The sequence below is a fragment of the Cervus canadensis genome, chromosome 8 (assembly GCF_019320065.1).
Source record: "Cervus canadensis isolate Bull #8, Minnesota chromosome 8, ASM1932006v1, whole genome shotgun sequence".
Classification (NCBI taxonomy): domain Eukaryota; kingdom Metazoa; phylum Chordata; class Mammalia; order Artiodactyla; family Cervidae; genus Cervus; species Cervus canadensis.
This window is the reverse complement of record NC_057393.1, coordinates 86155051-86181844: the sequence shown is the minus strand read 5'-3', so window position 1 is coordinate 86181844 and position 26794 is coordinate 86155051. Positions and strand designations below refer to the sequence as shown.

The 26794-nt window shown below is 42.9% G+C and overlaps 1 protein-coding gene and 1 pseudogene across 4 annotated transcripts in view; one reads left to right on the top strand and one right to left on the bottom strand.

Annotated features, from left to right (window-relative positions):
- Positions 1-26794, top strand: part of SLC35F3 (solute carrier family 35 member F3) — a 416096-nt gene that overhangs the window by 369504 nt on the left and 19798 nt on the right. The gene's annotated exons all lie outside the window — the stretch shown is intronic.
- On the bottom strand, positions 19603-23514 carry LOC122446000 (annotated as a pseudogene).

Here is a 26794-nt window from a genome sequence, read left to right as displayed (position 1 = left end):
CAGATTCCCTAAAGGGCACTTGAGCAAGATCTTGCTTCCAGACACCTCTGCTGCCCCCAGGCAGATGGGGGTCACTCTACTTTGGAAGCCTCCACTTTCTTAGACAACATAGACAACCTCTGTCACAACCAATTGGATGTTCTGGATGTTCGTAGATTCTGGGTGAACAGGAAGAATATGGGAAATAGGAAGGCCCATCGGGAAGCTCCTGGGGTAAATACAGGACCCCTGAGAACAATACTTCCTGGGGTGCAGGCCAGAGTCTAGGATGGGATGAAATGAGAGCAGGAATTTAGATGAACCCTGCAGTTCTCACTAAGCTAGAGAAACACCCCCAAAGTAAAGGCAGCTCTCTCTCAGCCATTTTTTTGGTTACTACTCCTTTTTTTTTTTTTTGAACTTCTTATTTTGTATTGGGGTATAGCCAATTAGCAAGCAATGCTGTGATAGTTTCAGGTGGACAGCAAAGGGACTCAGCCACACACATATATATCCATTCTCCCCCAAGCCCCTTCCCATCCAGGCTGCCACACAACTTTGAGAGTTCCATGTGCTATACACTAGGTCCTTGTTGGTTATCCATTTTAGACACAATAGTGCATACATGTCTATCCCATACTCCCTAACTAGCCCCTCCCCAGACAACCATAAGTTCGTTTTCTAAGTCTTTGAGTCTCTGTTGTGTAAGTAAGTTCATTTATATCATTTCCTTTTAGATTCCACATGTAAGGGAAGTCATACGATGTTTCTCCTTCTCTGTCTGACTTGCTTCACTCTGTGTGACACTCTCTTCAGTTCAGTTCAGTTCAGTCGCTCAGTCGTGTCCGACTCTTGGCGATCCCATGAACCGCAGCACGCCAGGCCTCCCTGTTCATCACCAACTCCCTGAGTTTACCCAAACCCATGTGCATTCAGTCGGTGATGCCATCCAACCATCTCTTCCCCTTCTCCTCCCGCTTTCAATCTTTCCCAACATCAGGGTCTTTTCCAATGAGTTAGCTCTTCACATCAGGTGGCCAAAGTATTGGAGTTTCAACTTCAACATCAGTCCTTCCAATGAACACCCAGGACTGATCTCCTTCAGGATGGACTGGTTGGATCTCCTTGCAGCCCAAGGGACTCTCAAGAGTCTTCTCCAACATCACAGTTCAAAAACATAAATTCTTCTGTGCTCAGTTTTCTTTATAGTCCAACTTTCACATCCATACCTGACCACTGGAAAAACCATAGCCTTGACTAGACAGACCTTTGTTGGCAAAGTAATGTCTCTGCTTTTTAATATGCTGTCTAGATTGCTCATAACTTTCCTTCCCAGGAGTAAGCGTCTTTTAATTTCATGGCTGCAATCACCATCTGCAGTGATTTTGGAGCCCAGAAAAATAAAGTCAGCCACTGTTTCCACTGTTTCCCCATCTATTTGCCATGAAGTGATGGGACCAGATGCCATGATCTTAGTTTTCTGAATGTTGAGCTTTAAGCCAACTTTTTCACTCTCCTCTTTCACTTTCATCAAGAGGCCCTTTAGTTCTTCCTCGCTTTCTGCCATAAGGGTGGTGTCATTTGCATATCTGAGCTTATTGATATTTCTCCCAGCAATCTTGATTCCAGCTTGTGCTTCCTCCAGCCCAGCATGTCTCATGATGTACTCAGCATGTAAGTTAAATAAGCAGGGTGACAATATACAGCCTTGACGTACTCCTTTTCCTATTTGAACCAGTCTGTTGTTCCATGTCCAGTTCTAACTGTTGCTTCCTGACCTGCATACAGATTTCTCAAGAGGCAGGTCAGGTGGTCTGGTATTCCCATCTCTTTCAGCATTTTCCAGTTTATTGTGATCCACACAGTCAAAGGCTTTGGCATAGTCAATAAAGCTGAAACAGATGTTTTTCTGGAACTGTCTTGCTTTTTCGATAATCCAGCGGATGTTGGCAATTTGATCTCTGGTTCCTCTGCCTTTTCTAAAACCAGCTTGAAGATCTGGAAGTTCACAGTTCACGTATTGTTGAAGCCTGGCTTGGAGAGTTTTGAGCATTACTTTACTAGCATGTGAGATGAGTGCAATTGTGCAGTAGTTTGAGCATTCTTTGGCATTGCCTTTCTTAGGGATTGGAATGAAAACTGACCTTTTCCAGTCCTCTGGCCACTGCTGAGTTTTCCAAATTTGCTGGCATATTGAGTGCAGCACTTTCACAGCATCATCCTTCAGGATTTGAAATAGCTCAACTGGAATTCCATCACCTCCACTAGCTTTGTTTGTATTGATGCTTCCTAAGCCCACTTGACTTCCCATTCCAGGATGTCTGGCTCTAGGTGAGTGATCACACCACCGTGATTATCTGGGTCATGAAGATCTTTTTTGTACAGTTCTTCTGTGTATTCTTGCCACCTCATCTTAATATCTGCTGCTTCTGTTATCTCTCAGCCATTTTTGAATCCTTGAATCTCAAGGAATCACCAGTCTTTTTCAAGGTGTACAATGAATGTCTATAGTCAATAGCCAGGACCAAGCCATGTGTATTTCAACAATTCCTTGGGTTCAATCTATTTCTAAAAGGAGCTGTTGGTTTGTGCCATGGAAATCCATCCAACTCTGAAAAAGTCAATGCTGTTCATTTGGATGGAGGCAGTTCTAGCTGTGTGTGTAAGGGAGAGAGAGAGAGAGGAAAACTGCCTGCAAAAATCAGCGGACACGTATCCACACACCAGTCTCCTGGTACCAGCCTTGAAAAGCTTTACAGTTAATATAGACCAATCCCATCCAAAATGGCACATTATAAAATTGACCTTGTCCAAAACCTTTCTGTCCTTGAGATACAACAGAATTTCATCCTTTGTAAAATTGTTCTCTTTAGTAACAACCCTGATTTTTCATCCCCCATTGAGTTTGTGACATCTTTGTTTTAACTCCCAGTTCAAGATCAGGAAAACACAGACTGTTCGTCTGTCACTGAATTATAAAAATCTTTAAACTCTTCAGTTTGTAGGAAGATATTTTTTAAAAGCAAAAAAACCCATTGGTAAGTCAGAGGTAGAGCTTTTAGGATAACTTCCCTGAATTCTTCTTTCTGAAGACAAAGCATGCCCATGCTTTTAAATAGTTTGGGCACATCTCCTGAAATTAGCAAAGAGCATTGCCCACACATCTGCATAATTAGTTGCAGGGGATGTACCGTTAATCCACATACCCATTTCTACAAAATGCAGAGAGGCAGGTTTCTCATGGTCAGCACCCCACACAGGCCCCTTCCACAGCCACTGAGCAGGAGGTGGCAAGGGAAGCACTGCAACAGCTGGGCGTGGTTTGCTCATTCTGTCCCGGCCAGCCGAGCGGGTGGCAAAGATAAGCCAGTTTCCCTGTACATCAGCCCCCACGAAGGTTTCACCAAAATAAATGCAGGGAATGGGGGAGTGAACTGGGAGCCCCTAGTTAAACTGAGCCCTGCTGCTAACCAGCTTTGTAACCCTGGACAGAACTCATCACCTCTGTGCCTGAGGCTGCCTATCTTTACACAAGAAAGTCGGATTTCCAGCATCCCTACCAGCATGGACAGTCCAGTTTTACAATATCCACTTGCTAAACTTACTAGCAGCATAAACGTGCTGATGTTGCCAAATACGCCTAAATATCAAGACCTGAGTTGTGGTCATTTATTCACCAGTATATTTTGAGTCAGGCACTGTCTTAGGTCCTGACAGATACAAATATGACTAGTGACCGTGAAAGTCGCTCAGTTGTGTCCGACTCTTTGCGATCCCGTGGACTTAGTTCATGGAATTCTCCAGGCCAGAATACTGGAGTGGGTAGCCTTTCCCTTCTCCAGGGGATCTTCCCAACCCAGAGATCGAACCCATGTCTCCCACATTGCTGGCAGATTCTTTACCAGCTGAGCCACAAGGGAAGCCAGGTTCCATCATCTAGGAAGAAAGCAGTAGTCAGTTGGAAGAAGTGGTGGTGGTTTAGTCGCTAAGTCGTGTCCGACTCTTGCAATCCCGTGGACTGTAGTCTGCCAGGCTCCTCTGTCCATGAGATTCTCCAGGTAAGAATACTGGAGCTGGTTGCCATTTCCTTCTCCAGGGGATCTTCGCAGACAGAATTAAAAAACCTTGGGGAGATGTGAGGGAGCTGACACAGAATTTTGTGGGGGCAGATTTACAGGGTTCTGGGCAGAGCTGGAGGTGGAAGAGGAAGCCCCAGGTGAGGAGGTGCCTGGCAGCTCTGTAATGGGGACAGCAGGGGCAGGATGTCTCTGAATTTCTGAAGCCCGTGAGATCCGAGTTCAGTGCAGTACAGAGAAATGCCTTGGTTCCTAACAAGGCAGGACGCTGCCTCTGAGCTCTGCTGTCCTGGCCAGGTCCTAGGTCTGACTTCCTGCAGCCATCTTTCAAAGACAGACCGTCAGGACAAGATATTGCTTATACTCCTCTGAAAAAGATCTGGGACATCAGAAGATACAACAGGAGCAACAAAGGGACTAAAGTCAAGCTAAAGGTCTTTTGAAATTCCATAGCATAATATATGGTCCCATTATACCGTTGTTGCATCTCTGTGGGCAGATCTGTGAAACAGCTGTATGCAATAGCTCACTGTACATTGCATTAGTTGCTTCAAAGCTTGGACATTGAAGATTGCCATTCTGGCCACTGACCAAATACCATTGACTTTCATTGTGACAGAAGCAGAGAGCACCCCAGTCATTGGTCCAGCCCCCAGTTTCAAGCCTTGGACTTTCCATTGCCAAGATGGGAGACAGACAGGGCCAGAGGGAGAGGTGCTCACCCAAGGTCTTCAGGAAATTCCATTCGATTTGGGGAGTATCTGCCAGTCATCTCTCCACATGGATAAAATCCTAGGTTCCTGAAAGGTGGTGTGGAAGAACAGAAATGAGCACACAGGCTCCGTTGTTGAACAAGGCTTTTTTCTTGTTGAACAGTTTTTGTAAACTTCTTCCTTGCGATGAACTGAATGGGCCCACTCTGAGGCCCCAGACAAATGGCCACCCACCGGGAAGAAAGCTGGTCCAGCCAGCAGGTGAATGCAGGCGTCGGTTGCAATGGTGGGGCCCAGTGCAGGAGTCCATATCACCTCATCCTCATGAAGTTTAAGCCTCAACTTCTTTTTGATGACCAAGGAAATGTCCACAGATGTGCCATGGCTTCTCCACTGTGATACAAAGTGCTGTTGAGTCAGGGGTTATAAAAATATATTTCTGGTTTAAGTCTTGACAGCTGAGTGAGACTCAAAGTGAATCTTTACTGAAAGGCAGCAGAATAGATGCAAAAGCTCAGGGGCTTCCCTGGTGGTCCAGCAGTTGAGAATCCACCTGCCAATGTAGGGCGCTCATAGATAGATAGATAGACCAGGGTTCGATCCCTGGTCCAGGCATATCCCACACACCTCGGAGCCACTAAGCTCATGTGCCACAGCTACTGAGCTTGTGCCCTAGAGCCTGTGAGCTGCAACTACTGAAGCCTGAGCGCCCTCAGCCTGTGCTTGCAGCAAGACAAGCCACTGCAGGAAGAAGCCCAGGCACCCCAGCTGGGGAGTAGCCCCCAATCACTGCAACTAGAGAAAGCCCGTGCACAGCAGTGAAGACCCAGCGTGGCCAAAAATAAATAAATAATTATTTAAAAATTTTTAAAAGCTCAGCAGCTGTTATTTTTCTGAGACCCATTTATCAAGTGCTAGGTGCTGTGTCCCTCACCTTCACAGGGGGCTGCACTTCATTAATGCAGTACCTGACTCTTCCTGAAGCGCTGGTCCTATCTCAGGGCGAACAGCTCTCTTTAGAGCCCATCTCCAGCTTGTCTCCTACCAGCTCAGGAGAGGCATCCTTTGCTACAACAGATGGTCCTGTGATGTCTTCCTGCTACAGGAAACCACGTGTCTGGTCTCACTGGGTTAAGTGGACCACAAGCCAAGGTTCCCAGAGCAGCTTTCTTCTGGGCACAGATATTTGAATGAACTCCTAGAACAGGCAGAGTGGTTTCTGATATTGAGAGGCTGTTTCAGATTGGGAGGAAATGCACGCCAATTCTGGGGGCCTGTCCTTCCTAAGTGGCCAGAGGACTTCAGCTGGTACTTTAATCTCCACATATAAGTGGAAGCTATGGGATCTTTCCCACCCAGGAATTGAACCCAGGTCTCCTGCAATTCCAGGAAGATTCTTTACCATCTGACCCATCAGGGGAGCCCATCATTCAGTGTATTAGAACCCAATTTTGATGCTGGTGGTAGCTGGTAGAAATCAACCTTGTGGCCTGAACTATTCATGCACTTCTTCATTCATATCTTCAATGTGATACCAGAAGGACTTAATGCTTTTCATGAAATGCACATGTAATGTGGGTGAGGGTCTATCCCCCTGCCCTTGTCTGGGAGGGTGGGGATGATGGCTCCTCTGGGAGACGTCTGTTATTTGGGGAGACCTGGCAAAGAAATAAGTTGTTGTATTTTTGAATACCACCCTGTCTTTACTGCTTCTGTCTTCACCTTTGGATGGGACACAGAATTGCTTCGCAGTGACCGGCAGTTTAGCCAGGAGCCCTGTGGACAGGGGCAGGCAATCTCCCAGCACTTTACAGACACTCATGCTGTTGGATTATGCATGCGAAACCCGCTGAACCCTAAACAGTGAACAGATCCCTGTGGAGGAGGCTGTGAAATTCCTAGTTAGTGGGACACGTATGCAACCTGTGCTTCCTAAATGTTCCCTCTCCAAGACGTGGTTAAGGCTGGTTCATTCCTGGGGGAAGATCTCGGGGAACAGAATTCTTTGTACACAATGAATGCCCTTCATTTCTCTCCGACCCTTTCCAAGAGTCCTCACCACTAACATCATGGAAGACCTATTTTTTTCTGCCTCTGACTGTCTCAGGCATGTGTTTTAGGAACAGATCAATAGCAAGATAGATGATAGATTGGTAGATAGACAGATAGATGATATATAGATAGATACAGATGCATGCAATTATAGACAGACTCAATTTCTGGACTCACAGCTAACAGAGCACTGTCCTAGTTGCTCAGAAAACCTACAGTGTAGAAAACCAAAATAATAATTCAGTATTTTTGTTGTGCTATAAAGGTTAATCTTTTAAATTGTTTAAACAAATCTTTATAAATTGATTCTAAGGATATTTGGCTAAGCCTGGTTCCGCTGTGGAATGTGTAACATTAAAACACCCTCCTGGGAAATGCAAACACATTTTAACCTACTTATGAGCCATAGTGGCTCATAGTAAAACCCATTTTACTTAAAACTTCCCCAAAGATGTCTTAAAATTTTCAAAATAAACTAAAGCCTAATTCGTAAGTTTGGTTAAATGGTCTTTGCTGCCTCTGTCAGCTTAAAGCTCTAAGTGAAGGCAAATGCAAACAAAAAGTGGAGAGTGGGGGGTGGGAAATAAACATTTACTCAGTAGTTCATGACTTGTAGTGGATGCTACCCTGACTTTTGCCTGGTAGAAAGGTTTTACTTTCTTTCTTCTTTAAATGTTTATTTATTTACTTGCTTACTTACTTATATAATAACTAAGACCCAGCTGTGTTTTGTCTTAGTTATAGCATGCGGATCTTTGTTATGGCGAGCCGGCTTAGTTACCTTGTGGCATGAGGGATCAGATGGTAAAGAATCTGCCTGTGATACAGGATACCTACATTCCATCCCTGGGTCAGGAAGATCCCCTGGAGAAGGGCATGGCAGCCCACTCCAGTGTTCTTGCCTGGAGAATCCCATGGACAGAGGAGCCAGGCGGGCTACAGTCTAGTTCGATTCAGTTCAGTCACTCAGTTGTGTCTGACTCTTTGCGACCCCATGGACTGCAGCACGCCAGGCCTCCCTGTCCATCCCAGCTCCCGGAGTTTACTCAAACTCATGTCCATCGAGTCGGTGATGCCATCCAACCATCTCATCCTCTGTCGTCCCCTTCTCCTCCTACCTTCAGTCTTTCCCAGCATCAGGGTCTTCTCCAATTAGTCAGTTCTTCGCATCAGGTGGCCCAAGTATTGGAGTTTCAGCTTCAGCATCAGTCCTTCCAATGAACATTCAGCACTGATTTCCTTTAGGATGGACTGGTTGGATCTCCTTGCAGCCCAAGGGACTCTCGAGTCTTCTCCAACACCACAGTTCAAAAGCATCAATTCTTCGGCGCTCAGCTATCTTTATAGTCCAGCTCTCACATCCATACATGACCACTGGAAAAACCATAGCTTTGACTAGATGGACCTTTGTTGACAAAGTAATGTCTCTGCTTTTTAATATGCTGTCTAGGTTGGTAATAACTTTTCTTCCAAGGAGCAAGCGTCTTTTAATTTCATGGTTGAAGTCACCATCTGCAGTGATTTTGGAGCCCAAGAAAATAAAGTCAGCCACTGTTTCCACTGTTTCCCCACCTATTTGCCATGAAGTAATGGGACTGGATGCCATGATCTTAGTTTTCTGAATGTTGAGTTTTAAGCTAACTTTTTCACTTCTCCTCTTTCACTTTCATCAAGAGGCTCTTTAGTTCTTCCTCGCTTTCTGCCGTAAGAGTGCTGTCATCTGCATATCTGAGGTTATTGATATTTCTCCTGGCAATCTTGATTCCAGCTTGTGCTTCCTCCAGCCCGGCGTTTCTCATGATGTACTCTGCACATAAGTTAAATAAGCAGGGTGACAGTATACAGCCTTGACGTACTCCTTTTCCTATTTGGAACCAGTCTGTTGTTCCATGTCCAGTTCTCACCGTTGCTTCCTGACCTGCATACAGGTTTCTCAAGAGGCAGGTCAGGTGGTCTGGTATTCCCATCTATTTAAGAATTTTCCACAGTTTGTTGTGATCCACACAGTCAAAGGCTTTGGTGTAGTTAATAAAACAGAAGTAGATGTTTTTCTGGAACTCTCTTACTATTTCAATGATCCAACGGATGTTGGGAATTTCATCTCTGGTTCCTCTCCCCTTTCTAAACCCAGCTTGAATGTCTGGAAGTTCACAGTTCACGTACTGTTGAAGCCTGGCTTGGAGAATTTTGAGCGTTACTTTGCTAGCTTGTGAGATGAGTGCAATTGTGCGGTAGTTTGAGCATTCTTTAGCATTGCCTTTCTTTGGGATTGGAATGAAAACTGACCTTTTCTAGTCCTGTGGCCACTGCTGAGTTTTCGAAGTTTGCTGGCATATTGAGTGCAGCGCTTTCATAGCATCATATTTTAGGATTTGAAAATTAGAGATACCAAGGGAATATTCCATGCAAAGATGAGCACAATAAAGGACAGAAATGGTATGGACCTAACAGAAGCAGAAGATATTAAAAAGAGGTGGCAAGAATACACAGAAGAACTATACAAAAAAGATCTTCATGACCCAGATAATCACGATGGTGTGATCACTCACCTAGAGCCAGACACCCTGGAATGCAAAGTGAAATGGGCCTTAGGAAGCATCACTATGAACAAAGCTAGTGGAAGTGATGGAATTCCAGTTGAGCTATTTCAAGTCCTATCAGATGATGCTGTGAAAGAGCTGCACTCAATATGCCAGCAAATTTGGAAAACTCAGTAGTGGGCTACTGTCCATGGGGTCGCAAAGAGTCAGACATGACTGAGGGACTAACACACAGACACACATGCGGGATCTTAGCTTCCCAACCAGGGACTGAACCATACTCTTTGCACTATAAGGTGGAGTCTTAAGCACTTAACCACCAAGGAGGTCCTCGAAAGGTTTTATTTTCTAATCTCAGAATCTTTAAGTTGAAAAGCATTCAAGTTTATGAAGTCCAACTCCCCTCCTAATGCTGGATTGAATATCTTTTACAGCCAGTTTTTATCTGCCCATTGATAGTCTGAATCAAGATGCCGAGTGGCACAGGGCTCTATGAATATGCTGTGCATCTTAGCTATTCTGCCATCGATCTTTCAATAAAGTCCTTCAATATGTGCTGAAGTCTAAGGAACCACCCCTTGGATGTGAAATGAGCATCCAAATACATCTCCCCCCCGCCAGGGGTTGTAACCTAATTCTCTCCGTGGCACCTGTTTTCTTTATGATCCAGCTGTGCCCTAATCATGGGAGTTGGTAGAGAATTTTAAGCTAACACTTGGGTCATCATTAAACCTGCTCTCATTCTATTATGAATGTAGTTATTTTTCAGGAAAATTTTCTAAAATGTATAGAAAACTGTAAGAAGGAAGGTATTTGTCACCTTTTTATTATAATAGGGGAAAACAGATGTAATATAGTGTCCAATAATGGGGGGATAGCTGAAACTCTCACAATATAATTCATCAGCCTTAAATCTATGCAGAATATAGCAAAATATCCATGCAGGTATCCATGTGGAATAACGCTAACCCAGAAGTACATAGGTGAAACAAAAAATAATTCAGTAAGTAGAAAACCATGTAATATCAAGGGAACATTCTTAGGAGATGTCATCAGTTAAAAAGCCCGATATGGGCTGGCGTGACACAGTAATCACACCTATGTACACACATTTCTCAGGGGAGGACCTGAAGGATTATCTCAGTCTATTGGAAATTTATGCTGTGTCTCTGTGCCTCTGCCTTCCCCAAACCCCCTATTACTGCACTACTGATTTACCAGTTTGATTTTTCAAACCTATTTTCCAATTTTCTTATTCCTTTTACTGTTTTCTGAGCCAGAACCCACACATTTAACTTTCTTTCATGTATCCAATTGTACTTAAATGACATTTTCTCTTTTCTTTTTTTTTTTTCCATGCTGTGTGGCATGTGGGATTTTAGTTCCCTGACCAGGGATCGAACCCATGCCCCCTGTGATGGAAGCGTAGAGTCTTAACCACTGACTCACCAGGGAGGTCCCATTAAATGACATTTTATATTAACAGGACTTAAGACCTATGAAAGGAAGGAGATCAAAGGGTATAGCTGTGGTTACAGTTCTAATTTTGCCATGCCTATATTTCCAATCATGATTTTTATTTTCAGTAAGTATAGTTTGTATTTGCAGCAGAAAGGAATCTCTCTTTTTTAATCTATTGACCTGCTGCTGCTGCTGCTGCTAAGTCTCTTCAGTCCTGTCCTACTCTGTGCGACCCCATAGATGGCAGCCCACCAGGCTCCCCCGTCCCTGGGACTCTCCAGGCAAGAACACTGGAGTGGGTTGCCGTTTCCTTCTCCAATGCATGAAAGTGAAAAGTGAAAGTGAAGTCGCTCAGTCGTGTCTGACTCTTAGCGACCCCATGGACTGCAGCCTACCAGGCTCCTCCATCCATGGGATTTTCCAGGCAAGAGTACTGGAGTGGGGTGCCATTGCCTTCTCCAATCTATTGACCTACCTAAATCTGTATATTTTTTATCTTCTATTATGTGCATGTGTGTATTTCCCTGAAATTGGATAACATATTTTATCACCATCAATATATAATAACATGAATGCAAGCTTATTTAAGTTCAGACTGTGGACAGGGATGAAGTGAAGTGAAGTGAAAGTCAACTCAGTCATGTCCGACTCTTAAATTGCAGGTGAATTCTTTACCAGCTGAACCACAAGGGGGGCAGGAGTGAACAGGGATGGTCGGGATCAAAAACACTGTCTGGTGGAATTATTCCAATGACCCTGATAAGAAAGAGCCTAGTACAGAGATTTGAGCCGCAAGCACAAAAGCACACCAGAGCCTCTCAATCTAGACAGATCCGAGAAGAAAATTGGTAGTCTTCTTCCTAGCGCTCGACACTGGATTTACTCCTAGGGATCTAAGCTCTGTCCTGAGCTCCCTGCCCTGGCACTGAGCTGCATCCGCCTGGCACCACACTGCACTCAATGTGGGGGATCTCTGCCTGGTATCAGCTGGGGGTGTCCTGCGTGTCCTCCCAGACATAACACATCACTATGTTTTTAATGGAAAATAGTTAGATGACAGAATTAAACCTAAATGGAGCATTGATTATATTAAATGTAAGCAAAGTCTTGATTTAAAGATTCATTTGAGTATAAACTGGCACAACTATTTTTGAAAACCATTATCCGTATGTGTGTGTGTATCTATGTGTATGTATGTTAAGTCGCCTCAGTCTTGTCTGACTCTTTGCAACCCTGTGGACTGCAGCCTGCCTGGCTTCTTCGTCCATGGGATTCTCCAGGCAAGAACACTGAAGTGGGTTGCCGTGCCCTCCTCCAGGGGATCTTCCCCACCCAGGGATCAAACCACATCTCTTATGTCGCCTCCATTTACAAGTGGGTAAATGTGCTAGTGGTAACACTAGCACCATCTGGGAGGAGTGTATCTATATATAAGTATATAGATATCCTCAGAAACTTCATTTCCACTCTGTGATCTATATACAACATAAATGCATACAAATGTGCACCAAATATATGTAAATGTTCATAGCAACATTGCTCATAATCCATACCACTCAATGTCTCAACTATAGGATGAATAAATAGTGGTACATTCTTAAAGTTAGATGCTACATAGCAAGTGAATTACTGGTACTTACAACAATATGGATACGGTCTCTCAGACATGATAATTGAGTAAAAGAAACCAGACACTAAAGAGTACATAATGTATGGTTCCAACTTTATTAGAGGAAAAAAATAAATATGGAGATAGAAGTCTCCACACTGATTGTATAATATTTAAGGGGGTAGATAATGACTAGGAGGAGGCTCAGGGGAAGCTTCTGGGGTGTGGGCATATATTCTATATCTTGGTAGAGATGGTGTAACATGTGTTTTACTTTATAAAAATTAAACTGTATGTTTTACTTTTTGTGCACTTAAATATATGTTATATACTTTAAAAGGTTTTTCTAAAAAAGAAAAAAGTAAAATATTTTATTTACAATATTGTCAAAAAGAATAAGGTATTTAGGAGTAAACATAACTAAGGAGGTGAAAGACTTACATGTGGAAAACTACAAAATATACCAGAAAAAAAATTTTAAAAGACAGAAACAAATGGAAAGACATCCAGTATTCATGGATGGAAGACTTAATATTGATAAGATATCACTGATGCCCAAAGCTATCTACAAATTTAATGCAATCCTGATCAAAATCCCAACAGTATGTTTCCTCAGAAATAATAAAATCTACCCTAAAATTTATAGGGAATCTCAAGGGATACAAAATAGCCAAAACAATCTTGAACAACGAGAACAAGATTGGCACACTTCCTGATTACAAAACTTATAAAGCATAGTTGTTAAAATTGGCTTCAAATGTGGTACTGGCATGAAGATAGACATACACACCTACAAAATAGAATAGGGAACCCAGAAATAAACCCTCACATATATGGTCAACAATGTTTGCACAGGTGCCAAGACCATCCAATGGGAAAAGGACAGTCTTTTCTACAAATACTGCTAGGAAAGCTGAATATTGGCATGCAAAAGAAAGAAGTTAGATCCTAACTTTATACCTTATACAAAAATTAATTCAAAATGAATCAAAATTTCCAAGAGGTAGCTCTATAAAACTCTTCGAAGAAAGCATAGGGCCTTTCTTTGGCATCATTTGGAAATGACTTCTTGGTATGACACTGAAAACACAGGCAACAAAAGTAAACATTGGATGGTGTTGAAATTTAACATTCTTTTGCATCAAAGGACACAATCAACAGAATGAAAAGGCAATCTATGTAATGGAAAAAAATTGCAAATCATTTATCTGACAAGGGGTTAATATCCAGAGTATATGAACTCCTACAACTAAACAACAAAAATAAACAATGAAAAAATGGGTAAAAGACTTGAATAGACATTCTCCAAAGATGATACGTAAATAGCAAACAAGCTTATGAACAGATGCTCAACATCACTAATTATGATGGAAATGCAAATCAGAAGCACAATGGGGTATCACCTTGTAGCCATTACAATAACTAAATATTTAAATATTAAATATTAAATAATATAATTTATTATGTATAATTTAATATTTAATAATTTATTTAATAAAAATTTAATAATATATTAAATATTTAAAAACAGAAAACAACTAGTGTTGACAAGGATGTGAAAAAAATGGAACCCTTGTGCACTTTTGGTGGAATGTAAAATGATATGACCACTAGGCAAAACAGTGTGATAATTCCTCAAAAAGGAAAAAAGTAGAATTATAGTATCCAGTAATTCTACTTCTGAGTTGTTGTTTTTGTTCAGTCACTAAATTGTGTCTGACTTTTTGTGATCCCGTGGACTGCAGCACAGCAGGCTTCCCTGTCTTTCAGTATCTCCTGGAGTTTGCTCAGATTCATGTCCACTGAGTTAGCGATGTTATACAAGCATCTCATCCTCTGCTGCCCCTTCTCCTTTTGCCTCAGTCTTTCCCAGCAGCAGGGTCTTTTCCAACGAGTTGCCTCTTCGCATCATGTGGGCAAAATATTGGAACTTGAGCCCGAACTTCAGCGTCAGTCCTTCCAATGAGTATTCAGGGTGGATTTTCTTTAGAATTGACTGGTTTGACCTCCTTGCTGTCCACAGAGCTCTCAAGAGTCTTCACCAGCCCCACAATTCAAAAGCATCAATTCTTTGACACACAGACTTCTTTATAGTCCAACTTCTGGGTTATATACCACTTTGGGGTATATGTGAAAAAGGATTGAAGTCAGGGTCTCAAAGAGGTATTTGTATATCAGTGTCCATAGCAGCATTATTTACAGTAGCCAAGAGGTGAAAGCAACCAAAGTGTCCATCAATAGATGAATGGATAAACAGCATGTGATATATACACACAAAGGAATATTTTTTTTACACAAAGGAATATTATTCAGCCTTAAATGGAAGGAAATTTTGACACATGCCACAACATGGATGAACCTTGAGGGCATTATGCTGAGTGAAATAAGCCGGTTACAGAAGGACAAATACTGTGTGATCCCCCTTATTTGAGGTACCTATTAATACAATAGACAGTTCACAGGGACAGAAAGTAGATGGCAGTTGCCAGCAGCTGTAGGAGAGGAAATGAGTAGTTGTCATTTAGAGTACAGAGTTTCAGTTTTGTAAGATAAAAAGGGTTCCAGAGACTGGTTAGCTAACAATGTGAATGTTTTTAGCGCCACTGAACTAAATAATTAAACGTAGTTAAGATGGGGAAGTTCCCTGATGGTGGAGGCTAAGACTTCGCACTCCCAATGCAGGGGACTCGGGTCAGTCCCTGCTCAGGGAACCCGATCCCACATGCTGCAGCTAGGACCTGCTGCAGCCAAATAAATACTTTTTTAAAGAATCTAGTGCATAAGATGTGATCAAAATTCAATAAGTCAGCATATGTGGAAAAAAGAGGGGAAATGGTTAAGATGGTAACTTTTGTTATCTGGATTTTACCATGATTTTTTATTTTTTTAAAGAAATAAAGCAAACAGAGGAGGGAGGGAGAGAGAGAGACAGCATGAACTTTGGGATCCAAAACTTAGCTGCACCTGAAAATCATTTGGAAATTTTTAAAAATACAGCACAGTCTCATTTTAATGCAAATTTGCAGTAACAAAATACAGGTATGACTAATCTTTCATTTATGCATAAAATTTCAAATAATGTGACTCCCTTGAGATTTTAAAAGTTAAACAAGAATCACAGTTTCAACTCAGAGGGGGACAGGGAACTATAAATGCCAGGTGGCAGTGTTAAGATGAGTTGCAAACAGAAACACAGTGCTACTGTGGGAAAATACATCAAGAAATATACATTTTTGCATTATGGAATGCTGCCAGGAATGTCCCCCTCATATAAACTGCACCACTCTCTACTGAATCCTAGGCCCCTCGAGGAACAGTACGATTGCATATGTTTAGAGATGAATCCAAGCAATTTGTATTTTTAAAAGATCCCTGAGATTTCTAAGACTGATGGTGTGTGCATCAATGCTTGAAAACCAGTGGTCCTCCAGAAAGGAATAAGCACATTCATTGTGTTAAAAAAATTTATTTACACATGTTATGGGCTAAGTTCTAGGGATATAAAATGAAGCAGAAATATAATGACCACATGGATCTTACATTCTGGTGAAGAAGTCAGGTGATTAAATAAGCAGTTACAATAAAGGATCCTATACCTATGATGAGGCTTCCAGGTCATTGGGAGCATGTGTCAGGCACTTCATTGAAGAGAGTGTATGAGCTGATACCCAGTGGTTGGAAAGAAACCACCTAAAGAAGGAGGAAGAGTATTTCTAGGGAATAGAGAATCCAGTGAGACCCAGAGCAGAATAAAGAGCATTGAAGCCAAGTGACCGAAATGAGTTCAAAGTGGCTTGAATTCCGAGTAGCGAAGGAGAAGTGATGGGTAAATCTATGGGATGGGCAGAGGCCAGTTCAGGAGTGGGGAGCTTGGCCCTCATCCTAAATAAAAGTGAGGGAAAAGAAGGGTCTCTCTCTGGTTGTAGCATGGAATATGGAATGGGTTGAACTGGAGGAGAGGCAACTGTGAAGAGAAGCTCCCAGCAGCCGTGGTCCAGTTGAAGAGGAACAGAGGCAAGTGTGGTCACAACAATAAGAAACTTAAGAGAAATAAACCTTGGTGATGAATTAGATGTGAAAGGGGAAAAGGAGATGTTAAGAGTGATTCCCAAGTGGCTAGCAATTGTGGTACCTTATGGTGATTATACAATGGAAGTGACAAACAGATTCAAAGGATTAGATCTGATAAGAGTGCCTGAAGAACTATGGACAGAGGTTCATGACATTGTACAGGAGGCAGTGATCAAGACCATCCCCCAAAAAAGGAAATGCAAAAAGGCAAAATGGTTGTCTGAGAAGGCCTTACAAATAGCTGAGAAAAGAAGAGGAGTGAAAGGCACAGGAGAAAAGAAAAGATATTCCCATTTGAATGCAGAGTTCCAAAGAATAGCAAGGAGAGATAAGAAAGCCTTCTTCAGTGATCAGTGCAAATAAATAGATGAAAACAATAGAATGGGAAAGACTAGCGATCTCTTCAAGAATGTTAGAGATACCAAGGGAACATTTCATGCAAAAATGAGCACAATAAAGGACAGAAATGGTATGGACCTGACAGAAGCAGAAGATATTAAGAAGTGGTGGCAAGAATACACAGAAGAACTGTACAAAAAAGATCTTCATGACCCAGATAATCATGATGGTGTGATCACTCACCTAGAGCCAGACATCCTAAAATGTGAAGTCAAATGGGCCTTAGGAAGCATCACTATGAACAAAGCTAGTGGAGGCGATGGAATTCCAGTTGAGCTATTTCAAATCCTGAAAGATGATGCTGTGAAAGTGCTGCACTCAATATGCCAGCAAATTTGGAAAACTCAGCAGTAGCCACAGGACTGGAAAAGGTCAGTTTTCATTCCAATCTCAAAGAAAGGCAATGCCAAAGAATGATCAAACTACCGTACAATTGCACTCATCTCACAAGCTAGCAAAGTAATGCTCAAAATTTTCCAAGCTAGGTTTTAACAGTATGTGGAGCAAGAACTTCCAGATGTTCAAACTGGATTTAGAAAAGGCAGAGGAACAAGAGATCAAATTGTCAACCAGAAAAACATCTACTTTTGCTTTATTGAGTACACCAAAGCTTTTGACTGTGTGGATCACAATAAACTGTGGAAAATTTTTAAAGAGATGGGGATACCAGACCACCTGACCTACCTCCTGAGAAATCTCTATGCAGGTCAGGAAGCAACAGTTAGAATTGAACATGGAACAACACATGGGTTCCAAACCAGGAAAGGAGTATGTCAAGGCTGTATATTGTCACCCTGCTTATTTAACTTATATGAAGAGTACATTATGCGAAATGCTAGACTGGATGAAGCACAAGCTGGAATCAAGATTGCCAGGAGAAATATCAATAACCTCAGATATGCAGATGACACCACCCTTATGGCAGAAAGTGAAGAAGAACTGAAAAGCTGCGTGATGAAAGTGAAAGAGGAGAAGTGAAAAAGTTGGCTTAAAGCTCAATATTCAGAAAACCAAGATCATGGCATCTGGTCCCATCACTTCATGGCAAATAGATGGGGAAACAATGGAAACAGTGACAGAATTTATTTTTGGGGGGATCCAAAATCACTGCAGATGGTGACTGCAGCCATGAAATTAAAAGACGCTTGCTCCTTGGGAGAAAAGCTCTGACCAACCTAGACAGCGTATTGAAAAAAAGCAGAGACATTACTTTGCCAACAAAGGTCCGTCTAGTCAAAGCTATGGTTTTCCCAGTGGTCATGTATGGATGTGAGAGTTGGACTATAAAGAAAACAGAGCGCCGAAGAATTGATGCTTTTGAATTGGTGTTGGAGAAGATTCTTGAGAGTCCCTTGGACTTCAAGGAGATCCAACCAGTCCATCCTAAAGGAAATCAGTCCTGAATATTCTTTGGAAGGACTGATGCTGAAGCTAAAACTCCAATACTTGGGCTACCTGATGTGAAGAACCGACTCATTTGAAAAGACCTTGATGCCAGGAAAGATTGAAGGCAGGAGAAGAAGGGGATGACAGAGGATGAGATGGTTGGATGGCATCACCGACGCGATAGGCATGAGTTTGAGCGAACTCCGGGAGTTGGTGATATACAGGGCAGTCTGGCATGCTGCAATCCATGGGATCGTAAAGAGTCAGACATGACTGAGCGACTGAACTGAACTGACTATGGTGATTGAGCATTGAGGGGAAAGATGGGGCATTCATTAGGAAAGGCTGAATATTCAGTGTCTGGTGTCCAGGATGCGGATGGTACCAGATTGGACAAGTTTCTTCACTAGACACTGACTGGCTGGCCTTTGAAACCTTGATAGTAGATGAGATTGCCTCAGTCATTGTTTGCAGGGTAATAAGAGAGTGGACTAGAAGAGAACCCTGGAAGAAAGCAAGGAAGCCTTGGGAGGGTGTGGAGAGGTGGGAGGAAGCCCAGAGGAGCGTGCTGAGTTGGAAGCCAGAAAGGGTGTTTCAGGGAGGAACAGTCAGTGATGGTTTCCAAGAGTAAGATGAAGACCTGAAAGTGCCTATTGGATTTAGCAACAGAAGGTCTCTCTAACTGATCTAGGGGTTTGGGTGAGTGTTGGGAGCAGACATTGGATTAGGGTGAGTTGAGGGTGAGAGAGGTGGTCATGGGGGACATGAGTTCCATGACTTTTCTAAAAGCTTGGCTCTGAAAGAGGGCTGGAGAGAGGAAAAGGGGTTGATGAGATGCTCGCTCTTGCTTTGGCGGGGGGGAAGCATTTTGTTAATATTAAGCTTGGTGAGGCTTAGACATGTTTAATGGTGATGGAAAGGATCCAGAAGAGAAAGGGGATCATTGGGAGTGTTCACTGAGGGGTGAGCCCAGGTTGCAGTTCAATCAAACTTGAACTTGAGAGCATCACTTAATCTGTCTGAGTTACAGCATCTTTTTTTTTTTAAAGGAAAAAAAAAACTTTATTTCCTTAAATATGAAGGAACAGGGAGGCCTGGCGTGCTACAGTCCGTGGGGTCACAGAGTGGAGCATGACTTAGCGACTGACAGCAACAAAAACTTCATTGTGTCAGTTTAAAAGTCCCATGCCATCCCATCTTCATGTCATGTCTGTGCAGTGGGCTGGCTCCTCTGCACACCCTGAGGCTCGGGGGAGGGCTGGCATCAGGCCCAGCTAGCCTTCACCTCCCCTGCTCCGGGCCCCAGCCCACCAGAGTCATGTCAGCAATGCCTGGTGCAGCGTCTCCTTCTGCTGGGGTGTGAGACTGGTTGGTGCAGAAAATGAAGACATCCCCCTTCTTGATGGGGCTCTCTGGCAACAACATCCCCTTACCTGGCACCTTCTTGCAGTCCTGGCGTGGACAGTGTTACTGGTGGGGATGTTGGGCAGACAGTCATCTAGGGTCTTCACCTCCACAGAGCAGTGGGTCAGAGCCTTGCTCAAGGAGATGAAGATCTCAAAGACGAGGTTCTCGTTCTGCCTGTGGGAGCAAGGATGCGGTTTCTCCGTTATGACAGAGATGACGTCAGCTGAGATGATGCTGGGATTCTGGTCCCCTTCCTTCTCGAAGGTGATACGTGTGCCCTGCCTTCAACCAGGCTTTACATCATCCATGAGGATCTTGCCCCTGATGGTAGAGGGGTACCCATCCTCGTTCAGCACTCTTTGGGAGCTCTTAATTTTCTGAGTTCAGTCAAAGAATAGGGTAGGTTTTCTCTCTATCTATGGTTTTCAAACTGCACCTCTCAAAGTTGTCTCAGGGGACTCTTCATGGCAGCTTCAGCCACAGCAACATCTCATGTGTTTTTGAACAGTTTTTAGTTTTTAGCAACTTAATACTGATACAGGTACATACCTTGGAAAAGCAAAATAACAGTAAAAGAATTATCATAAAAAATAGCAACTCCTGCCCCACACCTCCTCACTCTCAGTCACTCCCAGTTCTTATGGATATTTGTGACAGCTAGATGCATTGATTTCCATTAGACCCCATCCCCTCTTCACCTGAGTATGTTCTCTCGTAATGCTAGCCCAGTTTTTGGTTAATTATAAGTGGGCAAATTTAACTCGACTGTCTCCTTTTACCAGGAGCTCCTGTTTCTCCTGCCAGCAGCATTTGCCTCTTTTTGAGCCTTTACCTTGATTTCCATTAATGCTTGCTAATTTTTTCAAAATGTTCCACCACCTCAGAAACCTGTGAACATGTTCCCTGTGCTGGTTTAATCAGGAGCCTCGCCTCCCAGCGCGTCTGTGACTCCCTGGTCTGCCATCCGTGGGCCAGTGTTAGTCCTGCCCGTGGGGACAGGAGTCTGTCCCCTGCTGCCCTGTCTTCCTCTTGCTTGGTTTACACCCTGGTTTTAGTGTAACCCATCCTCCTGTAGCTTGCCAGACCATGTTTCACACACTGGCTAACTGAGGATATGCCTGTTTCACTCTCACATTTGATGGATGGATGGTTGGCTGATTTTAAGAATTCTGACTTGAAAAATATTTTCCTTGAAAAATCGTTAATTGCCTGGCTTCTGTTTTTATTGTTGAGATGTCTGATGCTATTATGATTTCCTATCCTTTAGCCCAGGGCTTCACTGATAGGTCAGTTGGTAAAGAATCCTCCTTTAGTGCAGGAGACCCCGGTTCAATTCCTGGGTCGGGAAGGCTACCCACTCCAGTATTCTTGGGCTTCCCTTGTGGCTCAGCTAGCAAAGAATTCACCTTCGACGTGGGAGACCTGGGTTCAATCCCTGGGTTGGGAAGATCCCCTGGAGATGGGAACAGCTACCCACTCCAGTATTCTGGCCTGTTGTATTAGTTTCAGGCATATGGGCTTCCAGAAGGCACAGTGGTAAAGAATCCGCCTGCCAATGCAGGAGACGCAAGAGACGCTGGTTCTATCCCTGGCTCTGGAAGATCCCCTGGAGAAGGAAATGGCAACCCACTCCAGTATTCTTGCCTAGAAAATTCCATGGACAGAGGAGCCATAGTGGGCTACAGTCCATGGGATCTCAAAGAGTCAGACACGACTGAGCAACTGAGCGCATCCTTTGGCCAGTTTTATTTCTCTAGGGAGCCTTAAGTCTTATCTTTATCCCTTTTCTGCCACGAGTATATGCCTTGTCATGGTTCTTCAATCATTTTGCTTGGTACTTGATAAGCCTTTTCATCATGAAGACTCACATCCTATAGTTCCAAAAAACTTTCTTGAATTATTTATTTTGTAATTTCCTCCATTTCATTTTTTCCATTTTCTCTTTCTAATGTTCTTTTCAGTTCAATATTAGACCTTCTAGCTTGACCTTCTCATTTTACCTTTTTTTCTTTGTCTTTCTCTCTCACTCTCTCCCCACCTCGAGATTAATCAACTTTACATTCTAACTCTTCTGTTAATTTTTTAAATGTGGCCACTCTATATTTAGTTTGAAAAATTATTGCCATTTTTATAACCATTTATTATTGTGTTGTGGATACAATTTCTTCTCTTCTCTCTCTAAGGACGTTAACCTCCTCCCCAACCCGAGCTGTATAAATTCTCACTATCCTTCAATTTTGTCTTTGTTGTTATTTAGTTGCTAAGTCATGTCCAACTCTTTGTGACTTCCTGGACTCTAGCCTGCCAGGCTCCTCTATGCATGGGATTTCCCAGCAAAGAATACATGAGTGGGAAATCCTTATCCAGAGGATCTTCCCGGCCCAGGGATCAAACCTATATCTCCTGCTTGGTAGGCAGATTCATGATCACTGGAATGCCAACTGTCCTTCAAGGTTCAACTCAAAACCTTATCTTTTATGAGACCTTCTCTAATCAGTCCAACTCTTGCCACTAGACAGGAATTCTGTAGCACTATTATATTCCACACTACTTAATAGGTAATTTTATTTAAACTTGCATTACTTCCTTTTGAGGAATCAGTCTTATCTCCCCAGTTTTACCATAATCTTTCAAAAAGAGAGACTGTTTACTTGGTTTGTATCAGCTACAGTGCCTTGTCTAGAACTGTGACTATAACAAGTGATAAACAGGTACTTATTGATTTTAATTAAATGATAAGCCATCCTTATCCCACCAAACCAACCTATCCCAGTGAGAGTTCTTTAAAGAACATCAAGAACATAGGTATTTTTTAAATTACATAAGTGTAGAACTTACAGATTTTTATGGCTTTCACTGTCTTTCACAGTGTTTCATCTACACCTAATTCAGCAGTGATATTTTAGTGACTTCCTTTTATTAAGTGTTCCTTGAAGCTCTCAACATAGATTTCATAGGAAAAGCACAACTTTCTTTTCTCAGTCATACATCACTGATTTAGGAAATAGTTAATTGAATTATGCACTTGAAACAACCAAGAACAATGGACACAAGCAGGGTTGGAAGCAAACACGTTGAAATGTTGGCCAACATGATTCAGGTCAGTAGGAACTGAAGGGCTTGGGTGTGCTGGGGAGTAACCTGCCAGCTTCAGGCCTTTGTCCTGCCAGGAGTGGACGGTGTTAGACTGTCGTGTCAGCCAAGTGGAAGCAGTCAAGAGAGTGTCTACTATCCTCTGTTCTTGGTGTACCAAGGAGAGGGCTTTGGCAGAAATGGATTTGTGCTCATCATCTGTCTTGGGTCCCTTTCCTATCAAGGGTGTATGTGGGTCATATACCCAAGCCAGCTGACATGGCTTAGTACATAGCCTTTGATCTGAAAACAACTCGAGGTTTACTGACTCAGGGGCCAATCATCTTAAGTCTCATTAGAACCAAAATCTACCCACCTGATCTGTAATCCCCTGACCATGAATCCTCAAAGGGCCAGCAGAGCTCTGCTGGGCCTAGAAATCATGCCTTTTCCATCTCTGGGATGTATTCCCACTCTGAATGTGTGCTTAGTCATGTCTCTTTGCAAACTCCATTGACTGTAGCCCAGAAGTATTCTCTGTCCTTGGGATTTTCCTGGCAAGAATACTGGAGTGGGTTGCTATTTCCTACTCCAGTGGATCTTCCCAACCCAGGGATCGAACTGGCATCTCTTGCACCTCCTGCATTGGCAGGCAGATTCTTTACCAATGCGCCATCTGGGAATTCTCTCCTCCCAACTTCCGGTCGGCAACCTGCACGGTTCCCTACCCAGCCATACTTGTTCCCCATCTGCCACTTCGACAGCCACTGCACTTTGGATGAGTCAAACATTGATTCTCAGGTGATAAGGTGTCCAGTTGACTTTGTATGGCCCCCTGCCACAACATGAATCATTTTTTATAACAGTCCGGGGAAACTTGGAAATCCTCCTTGTGTTATGTTCCCTTTGGAAGGGTAACCTCTAAGTTTAGTTCCAAGGTGTGTGTGCTCAGTCGCGTCCAACTCTTTGCAACCCCATAGACTGTATCTCGCCAGGCTTCTCTGTCCATGGAATTTCCCAGGCAAGAATATTGGAATGGGTTGCCATTTCCTATTCTAGGGGATCTTCCTGACCCAGGGACCAAACCAGCAACTCTTGCATCTCCTGTGTTAGGAGGCAGATTCTTTACCACTGTGCCACCTGGGAAGCCCATTGATATGAATGACATTAAAGAATCCTTGGTTTTCCTACTGATCATACTTAAGGGGCTGACATCACTTTTTTGTGAGCCTTCATGATCACAAACGTGAAGGAAGTTGCCCCTGGTTACCATCCCTGAAAGAAGGAGGTGGTTGTTCAGTTGCTCAGTCATGTCCGACTCTTTGCAATCCCATGGCTGCCTCACACCAGGCTTCCTTGTCCTTCACTATCTCCTGGAGTTTGCTCATATTCATATCCATTGAGTTGGTGATGCTGTCTAACCATCTCATCCTCTGCTGCCCTCTTCTCCTTTTGCCTTCAATCTTTCTCAGCATCAGAGTCTTTTTCAATGAGTCAACTCGTTGCATCAGGTAGCCAAAGTACTAGAGCTTCAGCTTCAGCATCAATCCTTCCAATGAATCTCCAAGGTTGATGTCCTTTAGAATTGACTGGTTTATCTCCTTGCATTCCAAGAGACCCTCAAGAGTCTTCTCCAGCACCTCAGTTCAAAAGCATCAATTCTTTGGTGCTCAGCCTCGTTCATGGTCCAACACTCACACTGGTACAAGACTACTGGAAAAGCCATAGTTTTGATTATATAGATCTTTGTCAGCAGATCTTTGCTTTTTATCATAGCTTTCCTTTCAAGAAACAGAGGTCTTTTAATTTCATGGCTGCAGTCACCATCTGCAGTGATTTTGGAGCCCAAGAAAATAAAATCTGTCACTGCTTCCACTTTTTCCCCTTTTATTTTTCATGAAGTGATGGGACTGGGTGCCATGATATTAGTTTTTGGAATGTTTGACTTTTAAGCCAGCTTTTTAACTCTCCTCTTTCACCCTCATCAAGAGGCTCTTTAGTTCCTGTTCACTTTCTGCCGTAAGGATGGTGTCATCTGCATATCTGAAGTTTTTTATATTTCTCCCAGCAATCTTGATTCCAGCTTGTGATTCATCCAGCCCAGCATTTCACATGATGTACTCTGCATATAAGTTAAATAAATAGGATGATAATATACAGCCTCAACGTACTCCTTTCCCAATTTTGAACCAGTCTGTTGTTCCATGTCTGGTTCTAAAAAAGTGTTGCTTCTTGACCTGCATACAGGTTTTTCAAGAGATAGGTAAGGTGGTCTGGTATTCCCATCTCTTTAAAAATTTCCCACAGTTGATTATGATCCACACAGTCAAAGGCTTTAGTGTAGTCAATGAAGTAGAAGTAGATGTTTTTCTGGAATTCCCTTGCTTTCTCTGTAATCCAATGGATGTTGTCAATTTGATCTCTGGTTTCTCTGCTTTTTATAAACCCAGTTTGCACATATGGAAGTTCTCTTTTCATATTCTGATGAAGGCTAGTTTGAAGTATTTTGAGCATAACCTTACTAGCATGTGAAATAAGCGCAGTTGCCCAGTAGTTTGAACATTCTTTGGCACTGCCTTTCTTTGGAATTGGAATGAAAGCTGACTTTTTCCAGTCCTGTGGTCAGTGCTTAGTTTTCCAAATTTGCTGGAATATTGAGTGCAGGACTTTAACAGCATCATCTTTTAGGATTTGAAATAGCTCAGCTGGAATTACCATCACCTCCACTAGCTTTGTCTGTAGTAATGTTTCCTAAGGCCCACTTGACTTCGAACTCCAGAATGTCTGGCTGGCGCTAGGTGAGTGACCACACCATCATAGCTCTCTGGGTTATTAAGATCTTTTTTTGTATAGTTCTGTGTATTCTTGCTATCTCTTCTTAACCTCTTCTGCCTCTGTTAGGTCCATACCATTTCTGTCCTTTATCGAGCCCATTCTTGCATGGAATATTCCCTTGGTGTATCTGATTTTCTTGAAGAGATCTCTAGTCTTTCCCATTCTGTTGTTTTCTTCTATTTCTTTGCACTGTTCATTGAAGAAAGCCTTCTTATCTTTCCTTGCTATTCTCTGGAAAGAAGGAAGACTTGCAAATAGGGGCTGGAGAAAAATGCATGGAAAGTGTAACTGAACTATTGTGTGAAAATTACAGGGCAAACAGAAATATCATGTCAGTTAGATGAAAGCTCCGTTCATAGAAAGCCAAAATGGAGTCAATTCAGTTGAATCAGTTTCTTAGTAAATTTAGTGATTTGACCATTTTACCTCTTGCTGGTTTAGAAGCAGCACAGAGTTCAGCAAACAGTGATGAGTTTTCCATTTCTTCTGTGGATGTAATGAACAAAGGCGAGTTGTATTTTAGATTGATGGAAAGAACAATCAAATTAAATCTACAATTGCATCCAATCCTCTCTGACTCTTGTTTTCATTTTTCTCCTTGATTATGGCATTTTCATGTTATTAATAGGTGGCTTGGGCTGTGGCTGTTCTCCACCTTAGTGTATTTGACTTGTTCTAGTTCCATCTTTTCTTGCCCTGACTCCCATCCTCACTTGCTGGTATCTGGGCCACACTGGGCCCTGCTGTGAGCTTGGGCAGTGATGGCTATGGCAGCATGTCCTCACACATCCCTCTCCTTGGCCTGGCTCATCCAGCCCGGCAGAATGATGCTTTCTGCTCCTGGGCAGGGCAGCAGGCAGCGGGCAGCTGTCTGCAGAGCCAGCCACTTAGTCCTCTGTCCACACCGTCTGCCCCCCTCCTCCTCCCCTCCATCCTCTTCTGCCTGAGCAAGGTTGGCTTTCTTTTTCTCAAGCAGTTTTTCAAATACCAGTGATCCTTCCCCTAGATTCTGGAAAGGTGATGTTGGAAAATGTTTGTCTCCAGGTGTTTCCTCATCTCCTTCTCCCTTAAGGCACTGAGCTCTTGGATTTGCTTATCCTTCTTGTGATCACCTTTCAGATGACGTGGGGACAGGACCTTCCACATGTGAAATGACCAACTAAAAAGGCCCTCATGGAGAAAATGTACAGTTAA